The 24,799-nt window shown below is 43.1% G+C and overlaps 1 protein-coding gene and 1 non-coding gene across 2 annotated transcripts in view; both read right to left on the bottom strand.

Annotated features, from left to right (window-relative positions):
• Window positions 1-24,799, bottom strand: part of LOC131255905 (disease resistance protein RPM1-like) — a 119,558-nt gene that overhangs the window by 29,624 nt on the left and 65,135 nt on the right. The window lies entirely within an intron of this gene.
• Window positions 5,580-5,686, bottom strand: LOC131257137 (small nucleolar RNA R71). The gene has a single exon (XR_009177153.1). It is a non-coding gene; the product is annotated as a small nucleolar RNA R71 (small nucleolar RNA).

Here is a 24,799-nt window from a genome sequence, read left to right as displayed (position 1 = left end):
TTAAGAACCCATTCTCATTCCTCCCGTTCTCATTTTCAAGAACCACTTCATTCTCACTTTCAAAACCCATTCATAAGCCTCCCTCCCCAAAACCCATTCGAGAACCCAATCCTCTTAACCACCTTCTCCTCTTTTTCAAAACTCATTTCTTTTTGTTTGTTTCCACCTATTTACTCTCAACTCATTCCCCAAATCCCTCTCATCACCCATATTTCCTTCTAGACCCATTCACCAAAACCACAATCCTTTCACTCTCTTCTTCCTCATTTTCGAATTCCACTTCCCAAAACCCTTCTTACCCATTTCTTCAAACCCCCATCTCAATTACCATTCTCCAACTCCATTCCTCATAGAACCCATCTCAAAACCTTTCTCAAAGCTCATATCTTCAATCCATCTCCAAATTCATTCCTTCAAATCCACATTCAACCCATTCTTCCCCATTCCAAGACCATTCAAAGCCCATTCCTAAAACAAACTCCCAAAACCATTCCATCCTCATTTCCCTAAAACCCCTTTAACAAACCAATACCTTTCTCAAACATTCTCACCCAAACTCATCTCAAGCTCCTATCACAAAACCAACCCTAAACCCATTTCCCTATTTAGTCACTCTCAATAACCATCCCTCTCTTTGCCAAAGAAATGGCATTTCTAACTACCATCGCCACCTTTTTCTCCATCCCGGTGATTCTTTCACTTATGGGGAAGAAAAGATCGGCAACCGCCAAGCTGGGGCCGAGCTGAGAGAGGCGAAGCAAGCAAAAGGCCGATCCGAAGGGAAAGGAAGTAGCGGAAGTCCGATCCAAGCGCAAGAACGACTCCCAAGGGGCTCCTGCGGCCCAAACGTCCCGACCATCCGTTGAGGATAGGGAAAATTTTCACGTTCGCAGTATCGCCTTCGAAGCCTCCGTGGAGGAGCATCTGTTTAATAAGTACGCCCTACTCAGTTGGCTTATGCAGAAGGAATGAGGTCCAATATTCTATGAAGACTCCTAGGCAGATGAAGGTTAAGCTAGGGCCTTCTACTTGTGGATTAGAAACCCTCAATTCAAGCCATTAGGCTTTGATCTAGTAGTGGGAGGCAAGAGGTTCCCAATTGGGGTGGAGGTCATTGCCAGCGTACTGGGAGTGCCACTAGGGGAGGTGATAATCGACGAGAATGAGTTGGATGCGAGTCAAGCCCGTAAGGAGAGGACCCGCTTTTTATGTGGACGGGTTGCCCACTAGAAGCGGGGGAAGTAAGAGGTCGGTCTGAGCTCGACCAACCTTAGGCCAGAATACCGAGTGTTTCACCGCATCTGCACCTAAAATGTGTATTTGAGGCTATTGAACCGCTCTGAGTGCTCCCGCTATATGGTAGAGTGCCTATATTAGGTAGGACAAGGAACAGACGTGTGCCTCCGCAGCATAGTACTCCACTAGATTGTGCGAGCCGTGAGGTCTACAAGGAAGAGTTCATGCCTCCCATTTAGTCGTCTAGTTTAACGGTTGGCTCAACAATATGGAGTAGGTGGATCGGATGGGAACTCGATATCGACTCAACTACTGGGCGATGGCATATTGAATAAGATGGGAATAGGCCCCAAGCAGCGGCAAGCCCGCATTGACAAATATGGGGATGCTGGTGAAGAAGAAAAGGAAAGTGATGGGGGTGACAAGAGCGATGATGAAAATGAAGGTGAAGACGAGGGCAAAGTAGAGGGAGATGAAGGATTTGGCGGTGGGTCCTCTGCCGCTCCAGGCATATGTGAGCGCTTGGATGCATGTTGAGGGTCAAATATTGCATATTAGACCGCAGTAATTGCCTGGATTTACGAACATGGTACTATTTAACTGGCTCAATTTAATCGTGTTTGTGATGCAAGGTGTATTTAGGAACTTGGACTGAAAAAGGATACTAAAAGCATGGATTTGACAGTCTGAATTCACCAAGGCAAGGGACGGACCCCAGGAGATCAAGATCGACAGATTTGCATGCCAGAGATTCAAGAAAATCGAGAAACTGAAGCTCAAGTGGCTTGAAATTGGTAAAAAATGCAAGATCACAGGGCTTCCACCATTTGTTCAACTCGAATACATGACCTGAGGACCATAAATGAACCATACACATAAAATGTGACCCATTGGATCCTAGTGGAAGTAGCCCAATAGAGAGATCAGCCCAGAAATCATCGATTTGCGGCCCATCTAACATCTGAATATGCTTCACTTTTGTTCTCAATCCCTTAACTGAGATGGGACAACAGATGGACGGATCAGATTTCATATATACATCAATGCGGGACCCACTTTGCATGCCAAGAGTGCACAGTCGACTGTGCACGCGCTGTGCACTGAACTAACACGAGCGGTCAAACGCTATTTGACCGCAATTTATTGCATGCAACAGAGAAGGCTCTGTTTCAAGGAAACGGACGGTTGTGATCTTGTAGTGGGCCACCATTTGAGGTCTTCAGGACAATCTGGACCGTTTAGTAGACTTCAACAGCCCAAATAATGCAGACCTAGGAGAGCGCATTTGAAGAGAGCAGCATGATCGATTTTTCACCGTGCAAACGCAATTCAGATGGTTTACTGAAAACTCGGTGGGTCACACCGAATTTAATACAAAAATGCCCATGGTTGAACGACTTTTAAACATGAGTCTATTGGACGGAGTGGATCTCTTCCACTAGAGATGATCAGGGGCCGTCTGAGCATCCCAGCGTAACTCCATGCGCACATACGTGCATAACGGATGTCCAATCGCCGTGGGCCATACAACCTTCTTGATCGTGATCGGATGGCCAATCTTGACTGTCCATTGCATCCAGACAAGAAGTCTAACCAAAACCCCTACCTTCCTTACAATCATGCATACAGATAAGATCGCTAGTGTTGGAGCTTTCGCTGGACGTTGATTCACATGGTGGCCCACCAAAAGTTCAGATCCTCTTCAAAATTGGAATGATGTGCTAAATCAATCCCACAGAGCCAATGACTGGCTCTGATGAGGTGTGAAGTCGCTAAGTGGACTCCACCGACCTCAGCCACGAAAATGAAAATTTCCGTTTCTTGTGGCTCTGTTCGCGGAAACCGGAAGTTGTCCGCGTTTTGCGGGCGGCTGTGGGCCACCATGACGAGCTATCTCTCCAATCCACACAGTACATCAGGAAGCCCGGACAAAATTGTCATAGACCTGACCCGTTGAATGTAGAGACGAACTCCAAGGTGGACGAGATCTTCATCCGAAAGAAGCTCTGTTACTGTGGTACGCAAGACGTTGCTGAGTGAGGATTTACGCACATGCACCGACTCCCAGTTGACCTTCTCAGCTATAAAAAGGAGAAAGAGTGAGAAAGGAGGGGCATCCAATCTGGGGCTCGACTTGAACGTGGATAGAGAGAGAAAGGGAGTAGAGTTCGTGTTTTCTTTCCCTTTTGTTTCTGCTTTATTTTTCTAAGAGATAGGCCCCGTTATGTCTATGTGTGGCTAAACCTCTTACCTAGGGCTAAGAGGTGAAGCTTGTAGCGTAATGGGAGACTTTACTTTATGCCTTTGATTTAATTTTAATTTGTGAACCGAACTTGATATTAGTTTGATTACTAAGGGAATGTTTTTAGTTTTTAATGGTCTGTTGTGACTAAAATTACAATGGGTCTGTGATAGCTTTGAGCATGCTCCTTGCCTTTTTATGTTTATGACGTCAGGAAGCCCTGTTGTTCACCATTGTCTCCTGGGCATGGTTGGATGACGTTACCCCTCCTAACCTTCATAGCATGTTGATTGGTTGGTAATTAGTTTAATTCTGTTGTTTACTTTGTTTCATGGGCATGGTTTGGTGATGGAATCCATTTTAATTCATATACCTTTCATCTCTTGAAAACTACATCAAAAGAAGTTCATTTTGATGGTTACACCCTTCAACTGGATGAAGATAGGAGTCTAAGTCCAGTTGAGTTGTTGATGCAGGCATAAGATCTCTCTGATCTCTACAAGTGGATCCTCTGAATCCCTAGTTTCCTTCCTCTGAATTCCTTAAGTTTTAGATTAGTATTTCACTATTATTCCTCAAAATCATTCGATTTAGATTTCATCTTAATCTAGTTCTAGTTCTAGTGAGTTTCAGATTACGTACAGGTTTCAGTCCCTTAGGATTCGACCTTGGTCTCACCGAGTTTATTACTACATCACAACCCTATACTTGGGGAGTGAACAAGTTTTTGGCGCCGTTGCCGAGGATTGACAGTTACGTTTTTCTAGGATTAACTAGTTTTAGGATTAGGATTTTTAATTTTAGGTTTGAATTTTTTCTATTTTTAGAATTAGGATTTTAGTTTTAGAAACTTTCTTATTCTAGGTTTTTTTAAAAAAAATAACTTTCTATTTTATTTTTATTTTTTGGAATTTTCTATTTCTAGGCTTTCATTTATTTTAGAAAGTTTTTCCCTATTTAGAAACTAACCTAACTTTCCCGTTTTGTAGGATTCTGAGATAGGTTTCTAAATTGGTAATTTCTTTCTTAATTTCTTCCTTGCTATTTCTAGATTAGGATTTGTTTTTTTTTAAAGGAAGTTTCTAATTATAACTCTTTTAGAATCTAACTTTGTTTCCTAATTTATTTTTAGAAATTTTCTACTTGTAGACTTTTTGTTTAGAAACTAACTTTCCTATTTTGTAGGCTTTTAAGATAGAAATTTCTAATTCGGTAAGCTCTTTCTCTACTTTCTATTTTTCAGATCTTTTTTAGTAACTTACTTTCTAGTTTAGGACTTTCCTAATTTATTTTAGAAATTTTCACTTTCTTTTAGGAATTTCTTCTTTTAGAAAATAGTTTACTTCTATCTTTCTTTTTAAGGATTTTTTCTAATTTTAGACATTCTCTTTAGAAACTGACTTGTTTTGTTTTCTTTTGTAGTTTTTTTAACTTAGGGACTCCAATTTGGTAACTTCTTTCCAACCGTCTCTTTCTTTCTAGATTTTTTTTTTCTCTTTCTTAGGATTAGGTTTCGAATTTGATTGAGGGCTGCGAGTGTTTCATGCCCAAGTGGTCCCGTGACAACACTCGACATCTCTTGACTGAAGGAGGATTGGTTAAGGGGTTGACTATCCCTCACAGGACTAGACACCACTTGAAATCTCCTAAGTTAATTGAAGTAATAGCTGAAAACCAACCTCTTCTACCCCAACCTAGGGTGGAGGACATTCAGGATGAGAATGAGGTGCATCAAGCACCCCCGCCTCATACTTTACGAGATTATTTACAACCAGCAGGGGTGAGTACGCCCTCATGCATGATTTTTCCTGAAAATACAGGACATATGGACATCAAGCCAGGGGTTATCCAACTCCTTCCTAAGTTTCATAGGCTTGAATCTAAAGAACCATATCTACATTTGAAAGAGTTTGATGAAATCATAGCCACTTTATATTTTCAAAATGTGTCTGAGGACACAGTCAGGCTGAAACTCTTCCCTTTTTCCTTGAAGGAGAAGGCAAAGACGTGGTTACATTCATTGCGTCCTGGATCCATTGGTACATGGAATGATATGCAGAGGGAATTTATAAAGAAATTTTTTCCACATCATAAAACGATTACCCTTAGAAAAGCAATCATGAACTTCACCCAAAAGGAGAATGAAACATTTTACCAATGTTAGGAAAGGTTCAAGGATTTGGTCAGTTCATGCCCACAACATGGCTTTGAAACATGGCGCATTACAAATTTTTTCTATGATAGACTAACATCTTCCATGCACCAAATAGTCGAGACAATGTGTAATGGAGAATTCATTAATAAAAATGTCGACGAGGTATGAGATTACCTCGTTAGTCTTGCTGAAAAAACACAATCATGGGACTATTACCCAAAATCGAACACCACGTCTAGGCCGACTCAATCTAAGGAGAAAGGTGGATTGTATCTCTTGAAAGAAGAGGATGATCTCAAGTATAAAGTGACTACGCTCATAAGAAAATTTGAGGCCACGGAAGGAAAAAATGATAAGGTTAATAAAAGAGTTTGCGGCATTTGTGATTGCAACATTCATACAACTGAAAATTGTCCTACAATACCCGCCTTTCGAGAAGTATTGAATGAACAATCCAATGCCGTAAATACTTATCAAAGACCTTTCAATGGACCGACCTCTAATACGTACAATCCTGGTTGGAAAAATCATCCAAACTTTAGTTGGAGAAATGGACAAACTGCTACCCCTCAAGGTTTCTTCAATCAAGGGAAACCTCAAGAGGATCCAGTTCAAAAACATATTCGAGAATAAGAGCTACTTAATCAAAATTTGGCACAATCGTTTCATGATATCCACGCAGCATTAGGAACGCTTGCGTCGTCTATTCAAAGGATAGAGTCACAATTAACAAGTGGAGGGATGGGGATGTTTCCTTCTCAACCTCTCCCCAATCCCAAACCGTAATATGAAATAAGTGACCCTAGCTCTTCAAATCAGATGGAACAAGCTAAATCCATCACCACTCTTAGTAGTGGTAAGATCATTGATAAAACTATCTCGGTTATGGCTGAAAAGCTTTAAGAACCAGAAGAGGACAACAATGATGGATCTAGTGATGCCTCACAAAAATTAGAACTGGAACTTCTAGAAAAGCTAGTTGCTCCATTTCCCCAACGGTTGGTCGCACCGAAACCTCTCTCTAACTCTCAGGATATCCTAGAAATGTTGAAACAAGTGAAAGTCAACATTCCTTTACTTGATGTCGTAAAATAGATACCTTCATATGCTAAATTCTTGAAAGACTTATGCACGACCAAACGACGGCAGAGTATTTAAAAGAAGATCTTCTTGACTGAGAAAGCGAGTGTCATCCTCAAGCAAGACGTGCCACAGAAATTCAAAGATCCCGGTAGCCCAACCATATCATGTGTAATCGGGGACTATCGAATTGATCACGCACTTCTTGACTTAGGAGCGAGCGTCAATCTGATTCCCTACTCGGTATATAAACAGTTAGGTTTGGGTGAATTAAAACCCACCCTAACCACACTACAACTTGCTGATCACTCTACTCGTATACCAAGAGGGATAATTGAGGATGTGTTAGTCCAAGTTGATAGATTTTACTACCCTATATATTTTATTATCCTGGACACCGAACCCATTAATAACATGAGCACTCAGATTCCCGTCATTCTTGGTCGCCCATTCCTTGCCAGTTCAAATGCAATTATCAATTGTACGAATGATGTCATGACTATGTCTTTTGGGAATATGACATTGGAGTCAAATATTTTTTTAATAACGGCAGAAACTTAGAGGATGATGACGATTTTCACGACATTAACATGATTGACTCTTTCGTGGAAGATACAACACCTCTGACCTTATCCTCTGACCCTCTAGAGACGTGCCTGGCCCACTCCCATGATTTTGATGATGACATGATTAGGGAGACATGTACCTTGCTTGATACTGCATCGGTACTTGAAGTTAACCAGTGGAGGCCACAATTTGAAGAATTACCACAAATCGATGTAGTGCCTCTACTGTCTAACCGCAAGCCACCGAAGTTTGACCTAAAACCTTTGCCCTCTGATTTGAAATACACATATTTAGGTCAAGATGAGACATACCCAATGGTGATCTCTGCCCATCTGGAGAAAGAACAGGAGATTTTGCTCATATCTACTCTCATTGAGCATATGGGAGCCCTTGGATGGACGATAGTGAACCTCAAGGGAATCGACCCCTCGATTTATACTCACCGCATATATCTTGAGGATAATGCGAAGACCGCTTAGCAATCACAATGTAGACTAAATCCAAACATGAAGGAAGTAGTTAAGGCCGAAGTTCTTAAACTATTGGATGTGGGTATCATATACCCCATATCCGATAGTCAATAGGTGAGTCTAACTCAGGTGGTTCCTAAGAAGTCTGGGATCACCATCGTAGCCAATGCCAATAATGAACTTGTGCCAACTAGAGTTACTACTGGTTGGAGAATGTGCATTGACTACAGGAAGCTGAATACTGTCACGAGGAAGGACCACTTTCCTTTGCCCTTCATTGATCAAATCTTGGAAAGGCTAGCTGGTCATTCCTATTACTGTTTCCTTGACGGGTATTCGGGCTATAATCAGATTGAAATCGCCTCTGAGGACCAGGAAAAGACCACATTTATATGTCCTTACGGCACCTTTGCCTACAGAAGGATGCCATTCGGATTATGTAATGCCCCTGCCACCTTTCAGCGATGTATGATGAGTATCTTTTCTGACATGGTGGGGAAATATCTAGAGGTCTTCATGGACGATTTCTCTATTTTCGGTTCATCTTTCAGCAAGTGCTTAGAGAGTCTTAAATGTGTACTGAAAAGATGTGAAGAAAAGAACTTGGTACTTAATTGGGAGAAGTGTCATTTCATGGTTCATAAGGAAATTGTCCTTGGACATATTATCTCGTCCAAAGGAATCGAGGTGGATAAGGCAAAAATTGATCTTATCTCTAACCTACCTCTACCCAAAAACATACGGGACATGCGATCCTTCTTAGGACACGCTGGGTTTTACAGAAGATTCATAAAGGACTTTAGTCTCATCTCTCATCCTTTATGTAATCTACTTCAAAAGGATGCACCATACGAGTGGATTGAGCCATGTCAGGAAGCTTTCACTAAGCTTAAGGGCATGTTGACTAGTGCACCCATCATACAACCACCCGACTGGGGCATTCCTTTTGAACTTATGTGCAACGCGTCTGATTATGCTCTTGGGGTGGTTCTAGGTCAGAGAAAGGATAAGAAACCTTACGTTATTCATTATGCGAGTAAGACTCTAAATCCTGTCCAAGTAAACTACTCGACTATGGAAAAGGAACTCTTGGCCGTAGTGTTCACTTTGGACAAATTTCGGTCTTACTTGATCGGATCCAAGATCATTGTTTACACTGATCACGCGGCACTCAAGTATCTTCTGTCTAAGAATGATGTTAAGCCCCGCCTGATAAGATGGATCCTCCTACTTCAGGAATTTGACCTAGAAATAAAAGATAAAAAGGGAGTAGAGAATGTAGTGGCTGACCATCTTTCTCGCCTTAATCCCTCTGATTCCCTTAAAATGACACATATCAATGACATGTTCCCTGATGAACAATTATTCAAAGTCTCCCATTCACCTTGGTTCGCTGATATTGCTAATTATCTTGTCATAGGTTCCATACCGACACATTGGACTGCACAAGATAAGAAGAAATTCTTTACCAAGGTATGCAACTTTTTCTGGGACGATCCATATTTATTTAAATATTGCACAGACCAGATCCTAAGGAGATGTGTGTCAGACAATGAGCATCAGAGTATCATCTCCTTCTGCCACTCACAGGCCTGTGGTGGTCACTTTTCTTCTAAAAAGACCACGGCTAAGATTCTGCAGTGTGGCTTTTATTGGTCCACTATGTTCAGGGACAGTCATGAGTTTTGCAAGGCTTGTGAGTGTTGTCAGAAATTGGGAGCATTGTCCCGTCGAAATATGATGCCTTTGAATCTCATCCTTATTATAGAAGCATTTGATTGCTGGGGCATTGATTTTATGAGACCTTTCCTCCAATCCTTTGGAAATTTGTATATTTTGCTCGGTGTAGACTATGTCACTAGATGGGTCGAAGCGATTCAGTGCCGACACAAAGACCACCGCACAGTCATTAAATTCTTAAAAGAGAACATCCTTTCTCGGTTCGGAACACCCCGAGCCATCATTAGTGATGAGGGCTCACACTTTTGTAATAAACCATTCGAAAGCTTAATGAAGAAATACAGTATCTCTCACAAGGTGAGCACCCCATACCATCCACAGACAAGCGGACAAGCTGAGATTTTCAATAGGGAGATCAAACATATCCTAGAGAAAACGGTTAACCCTAATCATAAGGATTGGTCAACCTGATTAACCGATGCATTATGGGCGTACCGTACTGCATTTAAAACCCCTATTGGAATGTCTCCCTTTAGACTTGTCTATGGGAAGGCTTGTCATTTGCCTATGGAGTTGGAACATAAAGCGTACTGGGCGATCAAAAATCTAAATTTCAATCTAGACAACGTTGGTTCGTTATGCAAACTGCAGTTGAATGAACTTGAAGAAATTCGGAATGACGCATACGAGAACTCAAGAATTTACAAGGACAGGATTAAGGCGTTTCATGATCAACATATTCTGCGAAAATCATTCACACCAGATCAGAAAGTCCTTTTGTATGATTCTCGACTACATCTCTTTTCGGGTAAGCTTCGATCTCGTTAGATTGGCCCTTACATTGTGGTTACTGCTTATCCTCATGGGGCCATCGAGATAAGAGATCCCGACAATGGCAAGGAGTTTAAAGTAAATGGACATCAATTAAAACTATTTGTCGAGAAATTTGATTCAAAGGACATGTCCATGCCTCTGACTGCTCCTGTTTACCAGGATTGATCTCCTAGTCTGATGGAGGTATAGGTAGGTTTAATCGCTTTCATAGGACTAGGATAGTTTGCTTTATACATTATTTTAGAATAGTTTTCTTTTGTTGGTTTCTCTCTTATGCTAACCTGCTCTGATATCTTTGGAAAGCCTCGTAATTCTTTCATCCAGGTACTATCTTTCCATCACTCCTCTTTTACTTTCACTGTCCCATGTGCATAACATGCTTATTTCCTTTACATTGAGGACAACGTAGATTTTAGGTTAAGGGTAGGAGATTAGGTTGCCTAATCAGTGTTTTCGTGGTCATGAACAAAATGTGTGAAAATTTTTAAAATTTTTCTGGAAACTTTTGTGAACTCGAAGTGTTTTTGTTTTTGCCATCTTTGATTCAGAATTAAGATATGTGATGTTGATAATTTAGGACTCTTGGATTTAGTATCTGTTAGATTTTACAGTTAAGTTTAAATTGTTAAACCAGAATTAGAAAATGTAAACATTGATTGAGTCATGATTTCACATGTCACATCTCGCTTTCACATTAAGGTTTCAGTTCGATATTGAATTATAACTTAGTAATCACTGAGCATCTAAGGAACCGGCTTGGAACCTGAAAAATTTGCCCGTCATAATCTTCACCATAGGTTTGCTCCATATAGGTATAGATTTAATTCCCCACGGATGATATGTGAAAAGGGTTGGGTGTACAGTCTTCACCATTGGTTTGCTCCCTATAGGTGAGGATTTGATTTCCCTTCTTGGCGTTACTTTTAATGGAAAAATCAAAAGCTGGAAGAATGAAAAGATGATCAGTGAGGTAAGTTTTGGTTTAAGTCTTGGTTATCATGAATTCTATTGTTGGTTACCAATGATATCCTGAAATAGAGAAGTGGATTTTAATGATGGTAAGTCGAGATTACACTATACACCCATGGAACTCAATGTTTAAAATTGTTATAATTAATGGGTTAATGCATTAAACATAATTATGAAGTTTACCATGTGCTTGAGTCCTGGATAAAGTAATGCCCAACATTCATGAACCTTAGAATTCTGGGATCTGGATAGTTCTTCAAAAATCACTCAAGTTTATAGAAATTCTCTTAAAGTTCTCAACTTATTTTTCGCATACTTTGCTCGGGACTAGCAAGATGCTGGTTGGGGGTTGTGTTGAGGGTCAAATATTGCATATTAGACCCTAGTTATTGCTTGGATTTACGAACATGGTACTGTTTAACCGGCTCAATTTAATTGTGTTTGTGATGCAAGGTGTATTTAGGAACTTGGACTGAAAAAAGGATACCGAAAGCATGGATTTGACAGTCTGAATTCACCAAGGCAAGGGATGGACCCCAGGAGATCAAGATCGACAGATTTGCACGCCAGAGATTCAAGAAAATCGAGAAACTGAAGCTCAAGTGGCTTGAAATTGGTACAAAATGCAAGATCGCAGGGCTTCCACCATCTGTTCAACTCGAAGCCTCATACATGACCTGAGGACCATAAATGAACCGTACAAATAAAATGTGACCCATTGGATCCTGGTGGAAGTAGCCCAATAGACAGATCAGCCCAAAAATCATCGATTTACGGCCCATCTAACATCTGAATATGCTTCACTTTTGTTCTCAATCCCTTAACTGAGATGGGACAATAGATGGACGGATCAGATTTCACATATACATCAATGCGGGACCCACTTTGCATGCAGGAGTGCACAGTCGATTGTGCACGTGCTGTGCACTGAACTAAAGGCTCTATTTCAAGGAAACGGATGGCTGTGATGTTGTAGTGGGCCACCATCTGAGGTCTTCAGGACGATCTGGACCATTCAGTAGACTCCAACAGCCCAAATAATGCAGACCTAGGAGAGCGCATTTGAAGAGAGTAGCATGATTGATTTTTCACCATGCAAACGCAATTCAGATGGTTTACTGAAAACTCGGTGGGTCACACCGAATTCAATACAAAAATGCCCATGGTCGAACGGCTTTTCGACATGAGTCTATTGGACGGAGTGGATCTCTTCTCTAGAGATGATCAGGGGCCGTCCGAGCATCCCAACGTAACTCCATATGCACATACGTGCGTAACGGATGTCCAATCGCCGTGGGCCATACGACCTTCTTGATCGTGATCGGATGGCCAATTCGGACCGTCGATTGTATCCAGACAAGAAGTCTAACCAAAACCCCTACCTTCCTTGCAATCATGCATACAGATAAGATCGCTAGTGTTGGAGCTTTCGCCAGACGTTGATTCACGCGGTGGCCCACCAAAAGTTAAGATCCTCTTCAAAATTGGAATGATGTGCTAAATCAATCCCACAGAGCCAATGGCTAGCTCTGATGAGGTGTGAAGTCGCTAAGTGGACTCCACCGACCTCAGCCACGAAAACGGAAATTTTCGTTTCTTGCAGCTCTGGTTACGGAAACTGAAAGTTGTCCGCGTTTTGCGGGCGGTTGTGGGCCACCATGACGAGCTATCTCTCCGATCCACACAGTACATCAGGAAGCCCGGACAAAATTTTCTTAGACCTAACCTGTTGAATGTAGAGACGAACTCCAAGGTGGACGAGATCTTCATCCGAAAGAAGCTCTGTTACTATGGTATGCAAGACGTTGCTGAGTGAGGATTTACGCACATGCACCGACTCCCAGCTGACCTTCTCAGCTATAAAAAGGAGAAAGAGTGAGAAAGGAGGGGCATCCAATCTGGGGCTCAGCTTAAACGTGGATAGAGAGAGAGAAAGGTAGTAGAGTTCGTGTTTTCTTTCCCTTTTGTTTCTGCTTTATTTTTCTAAGGGATAGGCCCCGTTATGTCTATGTGTGGCTAAACCTCTTAGCTAAGGCTAAGAGGTGAAGCTTGTAGCGTAATGGGAGACTTTACTTTATGCCTTTGATTTAATTTTAATTTGTGAACCGAACTTTATATTAGTTTGATTACTAAGGGAATGTTTTTAGTTTTTAATGGTCTGTTGTAACTAAAATTACAATGGGTCTACGATAGCTTTGAGCATGTTCCTTGCCTTTTTATGTTTATGACGTCAGGAAGCCCTGTTGTTCACCATCGTCTCCTGGGCATGGTTGGATGATGGTACCCCTCCTAACCTTCATAGCATGTTGATTGGTTGGTAATTAGTTTAATTCTGTTGTTTACTTTGTCTCATGGGCATGGTTTGGTGATGGAATCCATTCTAATTCATATACCTTTCATCTCTTGAAAACTACATCAAAGGAAGTTCATTTTGATGGTTACACCCTTCAACTGGATGAAGATAGGACTCTAAGTCCAGTTAAGTTGTTAATGCAGGCATAAGATCTCCCTGATCTCTACAAGTGGATCCTCTGAATCCCTAGTTTCCTTCCTCTGAATTTCTTAAGTTTTAGATTAGTATTTCACTATTATTCCTCAAAATCATTTGATTTAGATTTCATCTTAATCTAGTTCTAGTTCTAGTGAGTTTCAGATTACGTACAAGTTTCAGTCCCTTGGGATTCGACCTCGGTCTCACCGAGTTTATTACTACATCACAACCCTATACTTGGGGAGTGAACAATGCGCTCAAGGCAGAGGTAGCAGAGATTAAGGAAACCCAAGCAAAGAACCAAACGAAACAGGAGAAATGGAACAAGAAGATGTATCGAGCCATAAAGGCCCTGATCTGCTGCAGCAAAGGGGAAGAAGCACCCCCGCTTTCGCCCGACTCAGACGAGTAGCACCACGACTCTACTGATGATTAGTAGTCAGTTTTAAGTTGTTTAGGCGTAATCTTATGTACTGATGGATGCGTAGGACTTTTACTTAACTAGCTTGCTTTCCTCTTCGTTTAGCATATCTAGTAATCTGTGTAATCCATGTTGTAGCATATAACTGGGCATGTTAATGGCATTTTGAAATTAATCCTAATGTATGGATCGTCATGAAGTTCTCTTCGCTAGAAATGTGCCTTGCCTGTGTTGCTGTTATAGTCATGAATAACAGGCTATAAGTCTGGTATGCCTAGTGTACATAATGTTCTAGTGACTAATACTCAAAAAAATTTCTGTCCAGGAAATGCCTCCGAGACTGGAGGGTCGATACGTCCGCCTTCCTCACGGCGGCCTAGTCGATAGGGACCTCCTCCCCGACAATCAACAAGGCCCCTTAGGTGGGAATGGATCCCAGAATACAGGTAGCACTACCCAAGAGGCAACCCCGAGTGCTCCGCCACCACAAACCGCGGCACCCGGACCTCCTACGCCACAGGTTATAGATCGAGTAGACTAGATGTTGTTTCTCATGCAACAACAGCAACAGATGATGTTTACTAATATGCAACAACAACAACAGATGATGGCCACTATAATGGGGGCCATGGCCCAAAACATGGGTATGCCACAACTGGCGCAACCCGGCTTAACTGCACCAGCCAACAACATGAGGAACCTATTTGAGCGGTTCCAGTGGTACAAACCGCCTACGTTCGCAGGCACCCACCGCCCCGAGGAACTGGAGTACTGGCTCAATCGAGTCACCAAATTGCTTAGGCCTCTCCATTGTACAGAAGCAGAGAATGTGGAACTCCTCTCCTACCTCTTTGAGAAAGAGGCCGACCTATAGTGGGAGAGCGTCCTCCGCTCTATCCCCGAGGACCACGTGTGGACGTGAGAGGCGTTTGAGGCCCGCTTCAATGAAAAATATCTCCCTCAGACGTATCAGCATGAGAGGGAGAATGAATTCCTCCGCCTCTAACAAGGGATAATGATTGTAGCGCAATATGAGAATCGGTTTACAGAATTGTCGCGTTACGCTTCCGAGATGATCGCCAACGAAGCGATTAAGATGAGGCGATTTTCAGTGGGGTTGAGGAGCGGCATCCGCTCCAAGATGTGTTGTGCCAGCATCAGAACATATGCTGAGCTCCTCGAGATGTCGATACGGGCGGAGCAGGATGAGGAGCAGGTCGTACGGAACTGTACACAGCTAGGGCCACGAAACAAGATGGAGGGACCGTCCTCTTCTTTTTCGAGAAAAAGGCTGCACCCTAACTCTCCGCCCCGACTGGCCGCCACACCGGCCCCTTCTGCACGACCTATCCAAACATGTAGCTACTGTAAGAGGGTGGGTCACTGTGAACCCTACTGTTTTACTAGAATGAGGGATCTTGGCTTCACGCCACCGCAACACAACACTAGGCCCCCACAGCAGGCCTTGCAGATTATGCCCCTACGGGCAATGGGGCCTAGCCAGCAGTTTCGCCGCCCACCACCACCTTAAGTTAGGCCGCCACAACGGCCCATGCAACGACCGAATTTCCCACAGCAGGCACGGGTGCATGCCTTAGCGGCCGATGGCCAAGATGCAGTTATTCCCAATCCTACGGCCTTCGAGGTGACGGCCCACGTTCAAGGTACTTTCATATTTCTGCTAGTGGACACTTGAGCTACTGTTTCCCTTGTATCACATGCAACCGTCAAGCGTTTAGGGCTACACCTCACTCCTATCATAAGGATGAGAATCATTGCCGCCGCCGGAACTATTTCTAAAGCGACGAGGATGTGTTGTGGTTGCCCCATAGACTTGGGGGGCAAGGTGGTACTCATCGATTTGATCATAACTAAGATTTTCCATTGCGACGTCATTTTGGGTATGGACTGGTTGACACCGATGAAAGCGAAAATTGATTATAAATCAAGGACAGTGAAAATATACGAGGGCGACGAAGTTCCCTTCACGTTCCCATTCCAGGTCAGCCACCAAGAAAAAAATTTTGTGTTATGCTTCATTGGAGGAGGGTTACGATGGACCCTCGATAACGGACACACCTGTGGTCTAAGATTTTTGGGACGTGTTTAAGACCATACCTGGTCTTCTGCCTCGACGTGAGATAGACGTCACGATCGATCTGGTTCCGGGTGCCAAGCCCATCTCCTTGCCTACTTACCGCATGCCCCCATGTGAGATGGAAGAACTACAGACTCAAATCGACAATTTGCTAGAGTCAGGCTTCATCCGACCCAGTGTGTTGCCATAGGGAGCCCCGGTCCTATTTGTAAAGAAAAAGGACAACTCTTTACGACTACGTGTGGATTACAGGAGATTGAACCAAGTGACGGTTCGAAACAAGTACCATTGCCCAGAATCGATGATTTATTCGACTAGTCGAGGGGTGCTCAATATTTCTCAAAAATCGATCTCCAAGCAGGGTACCATCAACTGCGAGTTAGGGACGAGGATATACAGAAAATGGCCTTTAGGGCTTGTTTTGGTCATTACGAGTTCCTGGTTATGTCATTTGGGCTCACCATGCCCCAACGGTCTTCATGGACCTCATGAATTGAATCCTTAAGTCATTCTTATACAGATTTGGCATCGTGTTCATCGATGACATATTGATTTATTCAAAGAGCCGTGAAGAGCATGAAGAACATTTAAGGGTAGTCTTCGAGACCCTGAAGAAAAATCGACTGTTTGCACAATTTAGGAAATGTGCCTTCTGGAAGGAGGAGGTCAAATTTCTGGGACATGTAGTTTCCAAGGAAGGGATATCTGTGGATCTCGCCAAGGTGGCGGCGGTACAAGATTGGAAGCAACCGAAGTCGGTTACGAAAGTGCGAAGTTTTCTTGGTCTTGCAGGCTATTACTGCAAATTCATTAGAGACTTCTTGAAGATAGCCCGACCGTTATCCCAGCTAACTCTGAAGGACCTCAAATTTGCCTGGAATGAAAAGGCAGAGGCGGCCTTCCAAGAGTTGAAAGATAAATTGACATCGGCACCGGTACTTGTGCTACCTGAGCAAGGAGTCAGGAATACCATCTATACGGATGCCTCTTGAGTAGGGTTGGGTTGCGTGCTCATGCAAAGGGATAGGGCGATTGCGTATGCGTCCCGGTAGTTAAGGAAACACGAGGAGAACTATCCTACACATAACCTCGAGCTTGCGGCGGTAGTTTTTGCATTAAAGATATGGCGACACTATCTTTATGGTAAGAAGTTTGAGCTCTTTTCTGATCATAAGAGCCTTAAATACATCTTCACCCAGAAGGACCTGAACATGAGACAGTGTCGCTGGATGGAAACGTTGAAGGACTTCAAGTTCAATGTCTCATATTACCCTGGCAAGGTCAATCTGGTGGCAGATGCTTTGAGTAGCAAAAAGACAATCGAATTTGTGGCCTCGCTAATGGTGAGAGAGTGGGATATGGTGGAATTCGTTCGGGACTTCAACACGAAACTAATCGTGGAGGAGCCGTACGAGGTCATAGCCCACATTCAGGCCCAGCCACTGGTTGACAGTAAAATCGTGGAAGTCCAGGAGGGCGATGAGTTATTGAAGAAGATGAGGGAAAGAGCAAAGAAGGATGGGAAGTCTGATTGGAGGATCGGTACCGATGGGGGATTGTGGTACCGAGGCCGCCTTTGTGTTTTAAACCTTCAGGGACTACGAGAAGAAGTTCTAAGTGCCGCTCACAATTACAAGTTAACGATACATCCTGGTAGTACAAAGATGTACCGGGATCTGAAGCGAACCTATTGGTGGGACAACATGAAGAGGAAAATAGCGGAGTATGTGTCCCGATGCCTCACCTGTCAACAAGTCAAGGCTGAACACCGCCGTCCACTGGGCCTATTGCAGCCCATGCCTATAGCAGAATGGAAGTGGGACTTCATATCCATGGATTTCATTTTCGGTTTGCCCAAGACAAGGAAGGGGCATGACTCGATATAGGTGATTGTGGACAAACTAACCAAATCAGTCCATTTCCTGCCAATTAAGACATCTACCTCTGCTGATGATTTAGCCAAGCTGTATATTAAGGAAATCGTGCGACTCCATGGCGTCCTATTGGAAATTGTGTCGGACCGGGACACACGATTCACGTCGATCTTCTGGATTCGCATTCAAAAGGCCATGAGAGTGAAGTTGAAGTTTAGCACTGCTTTCCACCCGCAGACAGATGGGCAAACCAAGCGTGTGAACTAGATTTTGGAAGACATGTTGCGGGCTTGTGTCCTGGATTTTCAGGAGAGTTGGGATGATTGTCTCCCATATGCCGAGTTTGCCTACAACAATAGCTTCCAGGCTAGCATTAGTATGGCGCCTTACGAAGCTTTGTATGGGCGTCCGTGTCGAGCCCCGCATTGTTGGGAGGAAATTAGCGAAAAGAGTTTGCTAGGACCAGATTTGGTGCGGATCACGACCGAGAAGATTGAAATTATCCAGCGTCGCTTCTTGATAGCTCAAAGCAAGCAGAAAAGCTATGCCGACACAAGGTGGAGGGACTTGGAATTTAAAGCTGGGGACCACGTATTTCTCAAGATCTTCCCAATGAAGGGCATTTTACGCTTCGGAAAGAAGAGAAAGCTCACGTCACAATTCATCGAGTCATTCCAGATTTTGGACCGAGTTGGTATGGTTGCCTATCGCTTGGCCCTACCTACGCCCCTCGCCGGAGTGCATAACGTCTTCCATGTATCAATATTGAAGAAGTACATCCCCGATCCTTCGCATATCATTAAGTGAGAGCATGTGGAACTCAAGGAAAACACCACTTACATTCTCTGACCCACTCAAATACTTGATAGGAAGGAGCAGGTCCTACGCAACAAGGTCATCTCATTGGTCAAGGTACTATAGACCCATCACGATAAAGAAGAGGCCACTTGGGAGATGGAAGCAGAAGTTCGCAAGCATTACCCAACCCTGCTTCAGCAATACGAACAGGTACAAATTTTGAGGACAAAATTTATTTATAAGGGGGTTAGATTGTAACATCCCGTCTGACTAGCATAGTGTCTTGGGGCATCCACGTAGGAATTACCACAGGACCCTTCATTTAAACCACTTGTGGTAGGGTACCACACAAAAAATTTATCAAGGATTAACCAAATTGAGTGGACCAGACGGGTCATGGCAAGACCAAGTGTGGGCTGCTAAGCCGGATGGCCGTTTACACTTAGCAACAGCCCGTGCGGGCTATACCGTGATGCGGGAAGGCCAGAAAAATCTAAAAATCTAGGGAACCATAGAGCTCATTGGGTTTGTGGACCATCGAGGACCATGAACCTAGTGGACACCCAGAAGTGGGATCTAGTACTAACTAAATGCACCCCACCAATGCCAGGATCGGAATCTATCGCTCACAAATGAAACTGAGATACCAAGCTATCCAGCCGTCAGATCTCTTCCACATTTTCGGTGGAGGTTTAATAAATTTTCCTACACCCATCCACGAACTTTGGGACCCGATCGAGGAACGGTGACTATTGATCACAAATTGGACCCGTACGACCAAACCCCATATCCGATCATCTCTAAATTTTGCATGGCCCTTCATCGGGCCATGGAGTATCTACCCTATAAGTTTCATAGCCAAAGGGCCACCAAAACCACTTCATTCACCAAAATGGACCCCACAGGGCCATTTAAAGGTCGGGATCACTTACTCAGACTTTATATTCGTTCATCCATTTGTCCCCAAATTTTATATGGGCCCTAATCGGGCCATAAGAAACCTACCCACCAAATTTAGTGGCCAAAGGAGTGTTAGGGCCACTCCAACACCAATAGTGAGTCTTAGTAGACTATTTTAGAAATTTGAGGAAACTAAAGGTCAAAGGGCTCAAGTCTAGGAAATAAATCCCTAACCCTCATCTCATAACTCCCACTACAACTTCCATTGCCAAGGGAGTTAAGGGAGAGCAAAGAGGAGAAAGGGAGAGTGGAAGAGAGCTAAGGTGGACCCTAAATCAAGGTGGGGCCCAAGGGAATCAACCCTTTCAACTCTCTATCCCTTCTCCAAGGAGAACTCACCACCACAACCTCAACAATCGTCCGTGGGACATCTAGGTAAGATCCTTCACCCTCTTTTCCTTGAAGTCCATATATTGAGAAAGGATTTGCATGTATTTCTCACATGCAAAAACTTGTTTTAGGAATTCCAACCGTTCGACCCGAAGCCCTCATTCCTAGGTCGCTCTCCAAGTCTCCAACGACCTATAGGTGTGGACTATTGTTCTTAGGTGGCCTAGCAATAATTTTAGTACGAGCTTAATGATTTTGATTATTTGGATGCAATATTTGAAATTCTAGAGAAAACCCTAAGAAGCGTATGTTTGATGAAATTGTATGAATTTGCGTGTTTGTCTCTCTCTTAATGTCATTCTTGCCTCTCACATGATTTGTGTATGCATGATTACATGATTATGCCTTGCTTGATTTCTCTATGTATTATGCCTCATAGTATGTATGATGTCATTTCTCTTGTGCATACGATTTCATAATATGGAAGAAGTGCTTAACTTCCTCATAGACCCACACAACTCACATGCACATGTTTCACGATAGCGATAGCTTGCTTGTTAAAAACATTTGATTCATATGCTTGAGATGCTTGAGAACATGATGTTGATATGCTAGGTGGTAACTTTGATAGTGGTATGTTAGGGATCACCAACACACTATCGGGTTAGTCAGGAACAGGATGAGATATGGTAGTCCCATCGGTAGGACTATGCTATGACTAGACCCGTGGGTTTGGGCGGGTGTGTTCGGGTGGCTGTAGTTCGACTACATGGGTCCCTTGTGCCCGATGTCACTCGTCTCACGCTCGCCTGACGCGTGTGGTCTAGCCTACTGCCTGACCAACCTTGTTTGTTAACCCTGCTTGCTCATACATGTATGGAACCTGGAACACCCTACAACCGTAAGTGGCCCACCAATAACCGATTACCATTGGTCCACAGCCTCGTAAGCCGGGCATGGTAGAATGGGACACTATGTCCGAGCTGCCGGCCTACGTTGGGGTACCGCGTGTCCCCATAGTGACTGCGAGCGATCACTTTCTCTTGACACTTCTCATGTGCTTGAAGTCAGAGATGAGGAACCCGACGGGATCAAGGACCGCGGGGTCTAGACCTCACACGTTGGGGGGTCTTGGCCTCGCAACCAGCTATGGGCATTGATACATGGGGTGTTTCAGATTCCCCAACCTGCTGGATGAACGGACTTAACTAAGAACTTGGCTAATATCATCGCATTGCATCGCACTAGCTAGAGTGGCGACTCGGCAGTCGAGGCGCTCTGAGGGAGTGTTGTCATACGCAATCGTTAGCTGAAGTCGCTCGAGGGAGCGTTGTGGAGAGGGCACGCATCATATCATCTATCATGCATGCACATTAACAAGATTAGCTAGGTGTTATGATTGACTGCTTTTCATTAAGTTCCTATTAAAATTGATGCCTGTTATAACTTGAGGTTAATAGCCCCCACTGAGTTGATCACTCACTCCCACTTTGGGACGGTGTTTTAAAACACCAACCAGACTCTTTCTTAGTCGCAGGTGACGAGGAGCACGAGGAGTTTGGCGGTGTGAGTCTCGATGAGGAGGACGAGTTCTCCTATTTCCAGCTGATGAGCGGGATCTCGTCGGATCAGTAGATGGGCCGACGAATCGCTGAGCAGTGGGCTTAGCTCTATTCTTTTGGACATATTATTCTTTTGTGATTTTGTTGGTTGACACCATGTGCGACCCCCTTTATTCTTTTGGACATGTATATGTATATATATTTGACCCCCTTTCATTTCAGTGGACTTGTGTGCTTGTACTCATGTTCTAGAAAATTTCAGAATGCGCATTTAGACTGAATTAATCGCATATCAATGAAAATTGGTTATAAGTGACCCCGAGAACTCGGGAGTCGAGTATATACCCGACCCCCGATTTTCAGGGCATTACAGTAGCTAATTCAGTGGTTACTATTAGCCTCAAGTTACAACTAGCAGCAATTATATGATAAATTTAATAAAAGGCATACATTCACAAATCCCTAAATAGTCTTGTTAATGCATATTCATGTATTATGATATGATGCATGACCTCGCAATAACACTCCCTCAAGCGACTTCGTCTAACGATCGCGCATGACCAACATTCCCTCATTGCGACCTCAATTGCCGAGTCACTAAATTCTACCTAATTCGATGCGTGAATAATGTTAGCTAAGTATTTAGTTAATTTTGTTTATCTAGTAGATTGGGAAAACTGGTACACCCCACGTATCATTGCCCTCAATTGGTTGCGAAGCTAAAGCCCCTCAACGTGCGAGGCCAGGACCCAGCGATCCTTGATCCCATCGGGTTCCTCATCCCCGATTTCAAGCACATGGGGAGTGCTAAAAAGAGGGATTACTCACGGTCACACAGGGAGGCTCGTCACCCCAGCGTAAGCCGACAGCTCAGACACAGTGTCCCATTCCACCATGCCTGGCTCTCGAGTCAGTGGATCGGTTTCAAATGGTTATCAATAGGCTTTAGTGGTTGAAGGGTGTTCCAGGTTCTATACAGGTGTGAGCAGACATGGTTAACGAACATGATTGGTCAGTAAGCGAACTAACTGGTTGCAAGGCCAAGGCCCTTCAACGTGCGATGATATACTTACTCCACAAAAAAAAGCCAAACAAAAGCCAAACAAAAGCCAAAAGGATTAAATCAAAACAAGAGACAATAACTATCAAAATTTACATGGTTTGACGATATACCTACTCCACAGGACAATAATATAGCTTTATTCTTCATTAGAAATAAAGAGAAACAAAAATATAAAACTTACTTCTCTCACCTATACAAGAAATATTACAGGAGATGAAATTTATGAAATGCTGCTCTCTTACTATGACCCTTATTATATAGACCACCACATAAGAGATCACCTAGAGAGATAATTAGAAGAAATATGCTTCATCCATACAATTAATCATACAGGAAGTGGAGAGAGAAGGAAACAACGAGAGAGAGAGAGACTCGCACCAAGAGACCGCGTCTCCACCGCCACAACATTATATACAATCTTAGAAAAATCAAGCCATACCACTAGTAAGGGGAGCCACAGGTACAATACCAAAGGATGGCAGTAAATGTGTTAGGGCCCACTTGAAGATAAGATACATGACTCTGGGCGCTTGTGTACAGAACAATCAATGCTTTCTACTTGCAAGGTGCTCCATAAAAATTTAATTAAAAAGACAATTTGTAGTGCTTTGAGAGCACTATATCTTTTTCAGTAAAATATGGGGTTTTAGAATTTTCTTTATTTTAAAAACAAATGGGTGCTAATCTCCACTGAGCCTAAGAGTTAAAAAATAAAAATAAAAAAAATCAATAAATAATGTGGAAGAAAATTTAAAATAAAAAAAGAACGAAATTAAGAATTAAGAAAGATAAAGCCAAGCTCCTAAGAAGCTTCTTAGGGGTTAGGGCTGTCATGGGTTGGGTTCAGGTTGGATCTTAAAGTACCCATATTTCAGGCTACCTGTGTTAAGGTCTTGCTGGGTTTGGGTCCTTTTGGCCCGAGTTTCATGTTTCATATTTTAAGACCCAGACGATTGAGTTTGGGTTTTTGTTTTGAAGACCCAGACCTAGATCCAATTGGACTTGGGTCTAGTTCTTGAAGACCCAGATTCAGTTAGGCTCAAGGGTTTTTGGATCTACATTTCGGGTTGGGATTAGGACAGATAAGCGGATTCACATTGCTCACAGGTGTTTGTAAACCGGCTTTCTTACATATCTGCTTAGAAAACCTTATTTTATTTCTATAATCACTAATATATGTTAAATACTCGTAAGTATATATGCTACTAAAACTAGCTGGACCCCCATCCAGACAATTAGATTCTACCCCACTTTTGCAGGTTCATTACATGGACTTAACCCAAACCTGATTATAGGCTGATTTTTAACCAAGTACAGGTCCAAAATGTGAGACCCAAATCCAACCTGATTTCGTAATGGGTCTAAAAGATGGGACTTGTATCAGGTTCATCACATGGACTCAACCTAAAGCCGACCAGGCCCGATTTTTAACTGGGTCCAGTTCTAAAAGGCCGGACCCAAATCTTTCCTAATGGGTCTAAAAGATGGGACCAGTGTATTAGGTTCATCACATTTACTCAACCCAAATCCCAATAGGCCTGATTTTTACCCAAGTACAGTTCTAAAAGATGAGACTCAAATCTAACTCAATTTCCTAATGGGTCTAAGAGATAGGACTTGTATCAGGTTCATCACATGGCTAACCAAGTCCAAATTTTAACTAGGTCGCCTGAAAACCATCCGGGTTGTTGGCTTCAATGGTCGCCATTTCCATCTACTAATGTCACGAGAGAGAGAGAGAGAGAAAGAGAGAGAGAGAGATGGCGGAGAGTGCTTTGAGCTTCTTAATACAATACTTAGGGGCTTTGCTGGTGGAGGAAGCGCCGCCCTTGAAGGTGGTTGATGGAGAAGTCTGCGAAGTTAGAGATGAGTTAGCATCAGATCCTTCTTACGGGATGCCGATGCAAGACAAGATGCTGATCAAGGCCTCAAGACATGGGTGAAACAAGTAAGAGAAGTCACTCACGAC

The sequence above is a fragment of the Magnolia sinica genome, chromosome 9 (assembly GCF_029962835.1).
Source record: "Magnolia sinica isolate HGM2019 chromosome 9, MsV1, whole genome shotgun sequence".
NCBI lineage: Eukaryota > Viridiplantae > Streptophyta > Magnoliopsida > Magnoliales > Magnoliaceae > Magnolia > Magnolia sinica.
Note: the sequence above shows the minus strand (reverse complement) of the source record. Positions and strands in the feature narration are given on the sequence as shown.